The following is an 11178-nucleotide window of genomic DNA, read 5'->3' on the forward strand; positions in this document are numbered from 1 at the left end:
ATTTCATTCTTTTACATGTAACTGTCCAGTTTTCCCAGCACCATTTACTGAAGAGGCTATCTTTGCCCCGTTGTATATTCTTTCCTCCGTTGTCAAAAATAAGGTATGCATAGGCATGTGGGTTTATTTCTGGGCTTTCTATCTTGTTCCATTGGTCTATATTTCTGTTTCTGTACCAGTACCATACTGTCTTGATGACTGCCGCTCTGTAGTATAATCTGAAATCAGGAAGGTTGATTCCTCCAGCTCCATTCTTCTCTCTCAAGACTGCTTTGGCTATTTGGGGTCTTTTGTGTTTCCAAATGAATTGTGAAATTTTTTGTTCTAGTTCCGTGAAAAATGCCATTGGTAATTTGACAGGGATAGCAGTGAATCTGTAGATTGCATTTGGTAGTATAGTCATTTTCACAATATTGATTCTTCCTACCCAGGAACATGGTATATCTCTCCAAATCATCTTTGATTTCTTTCATCAGTGTCTTATAATTTTTTGTCTCCTTAGGTAAGTTTATTCCTAGATATTTAATTCTTTTTGTTGCAATGGTGAATGGGATTGATTCCTTAATTTCTCGTTTTGATTTTTCATTGTGAGTATATAGCAATGCAAGTGACTTCTGTGTATTGATTTTGTATCCTGCAATTTTGCTAAATTCACTGATTAGCTCTAGTAATTTTTTGATATTATCATTTTGGTTTTCTATGTACAGTATCATGTCATCTTCAAACAGTGAGAGCTTTACTTCTTCTTTACTGATCTGGATTCCTTTTATTTCTTTTTCTTCTCTGATTGCTGGAGCTAGGACTTCCAGAGCTATGTTGAATAATACTGGTGAAAGTGGACACTCTTGCCTTGTTCCTAATCTTAGGGGGAACGCTTTCAGTTTTTCATCGAGAATAATCTTTGCTGTAGGCTTATCATATATGGCCTTTACTATGTTGAGGTAGGTTCCTTCTATGCCCATTTTTTGAAGAATTTTCATCATAAATGGGTGCTGCATTTTGTCAAAGGTTTCTTCTGCATCTATTGAGATGATCGCATGGTTTTTATCTCTCAATTTGTTAATATGATGTATCACATTGATTAATTTGCATATATTGAAGAATCCTTGCATTCCTGGGATAAACCCAACTTGATCATGGTGTATGAGCTTTTTGATGTGTAGCTGAATTCAGTTTGCTAACATTTTGTTGAGGATTTTTTGCATCTATGTTCATCAGTGATATTGGCCTGCAGTTTTCATTCTTTGTGGTGTCTTTGGTTTTGGTATCAGGATGATGGTGGCCTTGTAGAATGAGTTTGGAAGTGTTCCTTCCTCTGCAATTTTCTGAAAGAGTTTTGGAAGGATAGGCATTAGCTCTTCTCTAAATGTTTGATAGAATTCTCCTGTGAAGCCATCTGTTCCTGGGGTTTTGTTTTTAGGGAGATTTTTGATCACAGCTTCAATTTCCGTGCTTGTAATTGGGTTGTTCATAATTTCTATTTCTTCCTGGTTCAGTCTTGGAAGATTGAACTTTTCTAAGAATCTGTCCATTTCTTCCAGGTTATTCATTTTATTGCCATATATTTGTTCATAATAGTCTCTTATAATTCTTCATATTTCTGCATTGTCTGTCGTAACCTCTCCTTTTTCATTTCTAATTTTGTTGATTTGATTCTTCTTTTTTCCCTGGTGAGTCTGGCTAAAAGTTTGTCAATTTGTTCATCTTCTCAAAGAACCAGCTTTTAGCTTTATTAATCTTTACCACTGTTTCTTTCACTTCTTTTTCATAATATTTCTGCTCAGATCTTTATGATTTCTTTCCTTCTACTAATTTTGTTTTTTGTTGTTCTTGTTCTTTTTTTTCCAGCTGTTTCAGGTGTAAAGTTAGGTCATCTATTTGATGTTTTTCTTGTTTCTTGAGGTAGGATTGTATTGCTGTAAACTTCCCTCTTAGAACTGCTTTTGCTGCATCCCAAGGTTTTGAGTTGTCATGTTTTCATGGTCATTTCTTTCTAGAAATTTTTTTATTTCCCTTTTTATTTCCTCAGTAACCTGTTGGTTATTTAGAAACATGTTGTTGAATCCAGATGTGTTTGTGTTTCTTACAGCTTTTTATTTGTAATTAATATCTAGTCTCATAGCATTGTGGTTGTAGAAGATGCTTGATACGATTTCAATTTTCTTAAATTTACTGAGGTTTGATTTGTGACCCAAGATGTGGTCTATCCTGGAGAATGTTCCATGTGCACTTGAGAAGAAGGTGTACTCTTCTGAATTTGGATGGAATGTCCTGAAGATATCAATGAAATCCACCTCATTTAATATATCATTTAAGACTTGTGTTTCCTTATTAATTTTGTTTTGATGATCTGTCCATTGGTGTGAGTGGGGTCTCCCACTATTATTGTGTTACTGTCAATCTCTCCTTTTATGTCTGTTAGTGTTTGTCTTATGTATTGAGGTGCTCCTATGTTGGGTGCATAGATAATTTATGATGTTATGTCTTCCTCTTGGATTGACCCCTTGATCATTATGTAGTGTCCTTCCTTATCTCTTGTAATCTTCTTTATCTTAAGGTCTATTTTGTCTGATATGAGGACTGCTACTCAAGCTTTCTTTTGCTTCCCATTTGCATGGAATATATTTTTCCATCCTCTCAGTCTATATGTGTCTTTAGGTCTGAAGTGGGTTTCTTGTAGACAGAATATATATGTATCTTGTTTCTGTCTCCATTCAGCCAGTCTGTGTCTTTTGGTTGGAGCATTTAATCCACTTACATTTAAAGTAATTATTGATATATATGTTCCTACTGCCATTTTCTTAATTGTTTGGGGTTGATTTTGTAGTTCTTTTTCTTCTCTTGTATTTCTTGACTATATAAGTCCACTTAACATTTGTTGTAAAGCTGGTTTGGTGGTGCTGAATCTCTTAACTTTTGCTTGTCTGAAAAGCTTTTTATTTCTCCATCAATTTTGAATGAGATCCTTGCCAGGTACAGTAATCTTGGTTGTAGATTTTTCCCTTTCAGTACTTTAAACATATCCTGCCATTGCCTTCTGGCCTGCAGAATTTCTGCTTAAAGATAAGCGTTTGTGGTTTCCCTTGTAGGTTACTTGTTGCTTCTCCCTTGCTGCCTTTAATATTCTTTCTTTGTGCTTAGTCTTTGTTACTTTGATTAGTATGTGTCTTGGTATGTTTCTCCTTGGGTTTATCCTGTGTGGGACTGTTTGTGCCTCTTGGACCTGACTATTTCCTTTTCCATGTTGGGGAAACTTTCAACTACAATCTCTTCAAAAATTTTCTCATACCCTTTTTTTCTGTTCTTCTGGGACCCCTATAATTCGAATGTTGGTGTGTTTGATATCGTACCAGAGGTCTCTGAGACTATCCTCAGCTCAGTTCTTTTCATTCTTTTTCACTTTATTCTGCTCTTCAGAAGTTAATCCCAGCATTTTATCCTCCAGCTCACTGATGGGTTCTTCTGCTTCAGATATTCTGCTATTGATTCCTTGCAGAGTATTTTTAATTTCAGTTATGGTGTTGGTTGTCTCTGTTTATTCTTTAATTCTCCAGATCTATGTTAATTGATTCTTGCCTTTTCTCCATTCTGTTTTCAAGGTTTTTGATCATCTTTACTATCATTATTCTGAATTCTTTTTCAGGTAGTTTGCTTATTTCCTCTTCATTTATTTGGACTTCTGTGTTTCTAGTTTGATCCTTCATTTGCATAGTATTTCTCTGCTTTTCTGCCGGGGTCCAGCCCCGGTGGATCCAGGGAATTCGAAGCGGGGACAGCGTCGGCGAGGATCAGGAAACAATTGCTTAATTAAACGTTAATTAAGGATATAAAGAGTGGTGAAATAAGGATAGCTCAGTGAGGAAATTCAGTGGAGAAAAGAGGCTGAATAATTCAGCCAGAAGGCGAGATAAAGAACGACATGGGGAGACCAAGTTTCGGTGAACAAGGCCCGCACTTTATTTTCCAAAGTAGTTTTTATACCTTAAGTTATGCATAGAGGATAATGGGGGAAGGGGTAGAGTCATGCTGTAAGCCAGGCTTTCTTCCTGCAAACTTATCATATGCAAAAGTTTAGGTGATTTGCATCATCGCCTGGCCCGCAGGCCTGTTAACATTTTAAGACTCTTTCTTCAGAAAACTTATTTTTCTCTAAAGGTGATTAGTCAGGCGCCATCCTCCAAAAGCATTAAATAAAGTTGCATTCCTACAGGGCAAAGGTGTGGTGGGCTATAACAAGAAAAAGAATTAACTCAAGGGTCCCAGGTTACAAACATTAAAGCTACTACTTACACCAATTATATTAATCAATACACTGCCAGGGACACAGCAGGTAAGGGATATGGAGACTTAGCAGCAAACATTGGCCCAACAAGTGAAAAACCCTTCACCAATACAATTTCTAATCAATCTTTTAACTGCTCAAAGGAATCTGTATTTAGACAGTTTAGAACATCTCATGCCTCTCACAGTTGTGAACTAAAACCCTCTTGTCACGCCCAGGAACTTCATTAACTGGAGCTGTAATTTAACTCTTTTTTCAGAGAGAGGTAGTGGGGGACAGCCCCCCGTAAAGTCAGAGATGTAGGTGATAGCACAAAGCAGTAAAGTAGGCAGACTCTGGTTTTGGGGGTAGATGCTCGAGAATTTCCAGGGGGACTCCCGCCTTTGCATATGCCGAGCCTCCTTCCTCATGACCTTTGCCATGGGCGGAGCTTCTCACGCTGGCTCCCGGCACTTTTCCATTATTTTTTTTTTAACTTACTGTGTCTGAGGTCTCCTTTTGCCAGGTTTTAAGGTTGAATTTTTTCTTCCTTTGGGTTTCTGCCCTCCTAAGGTTGGTTCAGTGGTTTGTGTAAGCTTCCTATAGGATGAAATTTGTGCTGAGTTTTTGTTTGTTTTTCCTCTGATGGGCAAGGCTGAGTGAGGTAGTAGTCCTGCCCGCTAATGATTTGGTTTGTATTTTTGTTTTGTTTGCTGTTTAGATGAGGCGTCCTGCAGAGGGTGCTTGGGCAATGCCGGGTCTTGTATTCAAGCGGTTTCCCTTGTGTGAGTCCTCACTATCTGATACTCCCTAGGGTTGGTTCTCTGGTAGTCTAGGGTCTTGGAGTCAGTGCTCCCACTCCAAAGGCTCAGGGCTTGATGTCTGGTCAGAAACGAAGATTCCACAAGTGGTTTGTTATGGCATTAAGTGAGGTTAAAACAAATATCCAAAAATGAGAAACCAAAGATGAACCCCAGAAAAATGGCAGTTACAAAATCAGGCAAATAATAATTAAAATAATGGAATATACACATATACATATACATATACACCCATGAGCAAAGTTAAAACAGCCCAACAAAAATAAAGTACGATCGATTGACCTGGTGAACAAAGGAAATGAAAAATCATATTTACCAGTTAAGATCAAAACTAACTAAAGAACAAAGTGAAAAACAAAACTAAAGCAAGGTGCCAAGTGGGGAATAAAGCAACGAAAGCAAAACTAACAAATATGTTGAGAGGAAAGGAAGAATACATATGCAAAGTTAAATAGAGGTAGATGAAGATTTATAAACATTAAAGATTAACTGCAAGGGGATAAGATCAGTAGGAAAGGCAAACAAAGGAATAAATGTAGAAAAAATATGACAGGTTTAAAAAATTAAAAGTTAAAATTATAAAAAAGAGAAAAAAAATAGAAAGAAGAAAAAAGGGGAAAATAAGGAAAACTCCATAGAACTGCAAAAGCCCAATGAGATGCAGAGGTTTATAACAATAAAAAGTGTGACTGAATGTACATATATACATATACACCCATAAGAAAAAACAGCCCAACAAAAATAAAGTACAATAGACTGACCCAGCAAAAAAAGGAAACCAAAAATTATGTCTACCAGAACAAAACTAACTTGAGCACAAACTGGAAAACAAAACTAAAGCAAGGTGCCAGGTGGGGAATAAAGCAACGAAAATAAAACTAACAAATATGTTGAGAGGAAAGGAGAGAAAGAAAAGAAAGAAAGAAAAGACATGCAAAGTTAAACAGAGGTAGATGAAGAAGATTTATATACATTAAAGATTAACTGCAAGGGGGAAAGATCAGTAGGAAAAGCAAACAAAGGAACAAATGTTGGGAAAATATAGGTTTAAAAAATTAAAAGTATAAAAAAGAGAGAAAAAAAAAGCCCAACATAGAGGCAGAGATTTATAACAACAATAAAAAGTTTGACTGAACATACACATATACACCCACAAGAAAAATCAAAACATCCCAACAAAAATAAAGTACAATAGATTCACCCAGCAAAAAAAAAAGGAAACCAAAAAGTATGTCTACCAGAACAAAACTAACTAAACCACAAATTGGAAAACAAAACTAAAGCAAGGTGCCAAGTGGGGAGCAATGAAAATAAAACTAACAAATATGTTGAGAGGAAAGAAGAGAAAGAAAAGAAAGAAAGACTAGACATGCAAAGTTAAATAGAGGTAGAGAAAGATTTATATACATTAAAGATTAACTGCAAGGGGAAAAGATCAGTAGGAAAAGCAAGGAATAAATGTAGAAAAGGTAATAATAGGTTTAAAAAATTGAAAATTTAAATTTAAAAAAAGAGAAAATAAAGAAAGAAGAAAAAAAAAAAAAAAAGGAAAACTCCCCAGAACTGCAAAAGCCCAACATAGAGGCAGAGTTAATAACAACAATAAAAAGTGTGACTGAGGGGAAAAAAAACCTCAGAAGCTTCATTAGGTTTCATAGTGCCAATAAAATCAACAACTACAACAGAGGGAGAAAAAGGGGTGGGGGTGGTGGAGAGAGAAAAATCCAGACGAATCTACAGAACAAGTCAAAACGTAAGAATAATAAATGTTTTAAGAGACCTTTCCCTCGCTAGGTGTCACAGCCCACCTCACCTCCCTAGGATGCCCTCCAACACTGTGCTGATCTCTGGACCCGCTGTGACGGCAGCTCAGATCCTAATCTGGTCCTACTCCTGTGTGTTCTTGCCTCCAATGTTCGCAGCTATCAGAACTAGTGCGTTTTCTTTGGTGGCTGCTCTCAATGGCCTTTTATATATTCCATAGACACAGTCTGCCTAGTTGATCATGTGGATTTAATCTACAGCTTGTACAGCTGGTGGGAAGGTTTTGGGTCTTCATCCTTTGTCACACTGCCTCTGGGTTTCAGTTGTGGTTCTATTTCCACCTCTGCATGGGGGTCGTCCACTGGGGTTTGCTCCTGAGGCTGCCCTGGAGTGCTTGGGTCTGCCCCCGTGAGGGCCAGGTGTGGAGGTGGTGCAGCTGCTTGGGTCACAGGGGTTCCGGCAGCACCAGGTACTCAGGGGGGTTGGCAGCTAGGGCAGCAGGAAACAGTGCTCTAGAAGGGTATGGCAACCAGTATTGGCCCACACGCTCCTGTATTCTTGCCTGGAGAACCCCCTCGACAGACAAGCCTGGCAGGCCAGTCTACAGGGTCGCAAAGAGTCGGACACGACTAAAGCGACCCTGTCCGTGTAGACGTAAGACATATTTTGCCTGTGGCAGCTCTGCCCCAGTGAGGGTTGAGTGTGAAGGTAGCACATCTGCTTGGCTTGCGAGGACCCTGGAGTGCCAGGTGTGCAGGGACACGCACTGCCTCCACCCCAGGAGTTACGGCCCTATCAGAGTCTTTTTCGAGCCTCTTGTAGCTGGGGATCAGAAGGTCTCTTTGGCCACTCTTTCCCTGTAGCTCCACCCATTGAGGCTCTTAGAGGGCTCCCTTGCCTGGGGTCCTTCTCTGTTGTTCGGTGCATCAGGCACACAGAGGGGGCCCCCCCTCACTGGGGTCCTACTCATAGATCAGTGCATCACGCACTAAAGAGGCACCCTCTATGCGGTCCTACTCTGTAGTTCAGTGCATCAGGTGATTGATGCGCCAGCCTCTCTGTTGTTCAGCTGCCCATGCTGGCCTTTGGGGAGAGAGAGGCTATGGTGATGGCTCTACCCCCTACGCATGACTCAGCAGTATCGCCTTGATTCCATGGCTCCCTGGCTTTCCTCCACAGGCATTTCCCACCACAATCTCCTCCCTCACATCCCCTTGATCCGTCTCTCCAGTCAACAGCAGCGCTCATCCCGGGATTGCTCCACAATCCCCAAACTCCAGCTCCCTGCGCCTTCCAGGGGACCTGTGTCCCTGTCCGGGGCCTGTATGGCTGTGGCAAGGACTCTCGGTATCTCATTCCATTTAGGCCGCCACAGATCAGCTGTTTCACTCTCAATCTTAACTGTTTCTCCTCTGACTCAAGACAGTTGCCCAGATGTGGGGATGGGACCCCTGCTTCCATTCCCCTACCCTCAGGGGACAAGTCCAGTCCTACTAACACTCCTGTTTTTCCCCCTAGTTCCTTCATCCTACCGAGTTTTGCCTGATTCTATATATTATTTTCCACTGGTCAGGCACTCCTGCCCACTCTCAGCTGGTGTTCTCCACGCACTTCTGTATCTGAAGGTGTATTCCTGATGTATCTGTGGAGAGAGATGTACTCCACATCCACCTACACCTCTGCATCTTCCTTATTTTTTTAAATTTGGATTTTCTGCTCATTGCCTCCAAAAGCAACATCCTGTTATGTTTATCAAGTGTGGTGCATTACAAGGAACATAAGAACACAGTAAGCAGAAATAAATATCAGCAATGATGATGACGATGATGAAGAAAGAGGGTGAATTCTTGGAAATCAGAATACTCAGGTGAGAATAGCAAAAACTGTGGACTTCGAGAACACTCGACTTTAGGGGAGAGCGGCTAGGGAAAGTCAACAATGGACAAAGTGACAAATACCAGGAATGGAAAGAAGTGAAGCATAATGAAAGCCACAGAGACGATATTACAGGTATCTCTCAATTTCTGGAAGTTCACGTTACACTATTTTGCTTTTACAAAACACCCACCTTAGTCCCGGTTTTCAACAACTTGGAGACATCTGAAGAGAATCTTCGTTCTTATCAAAAAAAGTCATTGCCATATTAATGTACTAATGTAGGACTTTTGTAAAATCAAAGTGATCTAACTGGAACTATTATTTTAACTTTTTATTTTATATTAGAGTATAACCAATTACCAATATTTAATAGTCTCAGGTGGACAGCAAAGGGACTCAGCAATACATATACATGTCTCCATTCTCCCCTAAACTTCCCCACCCCACCCACTCAACCAGGCTGTCACATAATGTTGAGCAGAGTTCCTTGTGCTATACAGTAAGTCCTTGTTGGTTATCCATTTTAAGTATAGCAGTGTATACATGTCCATCCCAAACTCTGTAACTAACCCTTCCGCCCATCCTTCTCCAATGGCAACCATAAGCATTGCCAAATCTAAGCCTGTGAGTCTGTATCTTAACTGGAACTAATTGAAAGCCGGGGATACTCTTTACTTTATCCCATAATAGGTGTGCTTTACTTTTCACAGATGTAAGTGTTGGACCATAAAGAAGGCTGAGCACTGAAGAATGGATGTTCTTGAACTGTGTTCTTGAACTGGAGAAGACTCTTAAAGAGTCCCTTGGACTACAAGGAGATCCAACCAGTCCATCCTAAAGGAAATCAATCCTGAATATTCATTGGAAGGACTGATGCTGAAGCTGAAGCTCCAATACTTCGGCCACCTGATGCGAAGAACTGACTCACTGGAAAAGACCCTGATGCTGGGAAAGATTGAAGGCAGGACGAGAAGGTGATGACAGAGGATGAGATGGTTGGACGGCATCACTGATTCAATGGACATGGATTTGAGCAACTCCGGGAGACAGTGAAGGACAGGGAGGCCTGGTGTGCTGCAGTCCATGGGGTCACAAAGAGTCAGACACAACCCAGTGACTGAACAACAAACAACAACTACTTTCAGATACAGGGGAAACTTCTATCAATACCAAGGGGTGATTCCACCACACAAATCCTGCAGATCCTCTTGCAGTCTTATCAGTGCAGACCTCAAAGGGGACAAATACAACATGCAAAAGCCCAGGTGGATGTCTGTGCTGATGCCTCCTGAGGTGTTCTTTTAGATCAATGATTCTCAAAGTACATTTCCCAGATCAGCAGCATCAGCAACACCAATGAACTTGCTAGAAGTATAAATTCTCAAGTCAGAGACTCACAGATGGAGCCCAGGAATCTGTTGGTGTTCAGTCTTTCAGTCGTGTCTGGCTCTTTGTGACCCCATGGACTGCAGCACGCCAGACTTCCCTGCCCTTCACTATCTCCCAGAGCTTGCTCAAATTCATGTCCATTGAGTCCATGATGCCATCCAACTATCTCATCTTCTGTCACCTCCTTCTCCTCTGGCCCTCAATCTTTCCCAGCATCAGGGTCTTTTCCAATGAGTCAGCTCTTCGCATCAGGTGGTCAAACATGGAGATTCAGCATCAGCATCAGTCCTTCCAGTGAATATTCAGGGTTGATTTCCTTCAGTATTTACTGATTTGATCTCCTTGCAGTCCAAGGGACTCTCGAAAGGCTTCTCCAACACCACAGTTCAAAAGCATCAATTCTTCAGCACTCAGCCTTCTATATGGTCCAACTATCACATCGATACATGATTACTGGAAAAACCATAGTTTTGGCTGTACAGATCTTTGTTAGCAAAGGGATGTCTCTGCTTTTTAATATGCTGTCTATTTGTCATAGTTTTTCTTCCAAGCAGTAAGCATCTTTTAATTTCATCGCTGCAGTCACTATCCAAGGTGATTTTGGAGCCCAAGAAAATAAAATCTGACACTGTTTCCATTTTTTTCCCCATCCATTTGCCAAGAAGTGATGGGACCAGATGTCATGATCTTTATTTTTTAAATGATGAGTTTTAAACCAGCTTTTTCACTCTCCTCTTTCACCTTCATCAAGAGGCTCTTTAGTTCCTCTTTGCTTTCTGCTATTAGGATTATCTCATCTGCATATCCGAAGTTACTGGTATTTCTCTCTGCAATCTTGATTCCAGCTTGTGCTTCATCCAACCCAACATTTCTCAGGATGTACTCTGCATATAAGTTAAATAAGCAGGGTGACAATATAGTCTTGATGTACTCCTTTCCCAATTTTGAACCAGTTTTTTGTCCCATGTCAGTTCTGTTATTTCTTGACCTGCATACAGGTTTCTCAAGAGGCAGGTAAGGTAGTTCTGCAGTCCCATCTCTTCAAGAATTTTCCACAATTTGTTG

This window comes from Bos indicus x Bos taurus, chromosome 19, assembly GCF_003369695.1.
Source record: "Bos indicus x Bos taurus breed Angus x Brahman F1 hybrid chromosome 19, Bos_hybrid_MaternalHap_v2.0, whole genome shotgun sequence".
Lineage (NCBI taxonomy): Eukaryota > Metazoa > Chordata > Mammalia > Artiodactyla > Bovidae > Bos > Bos indicus x Bos taurus.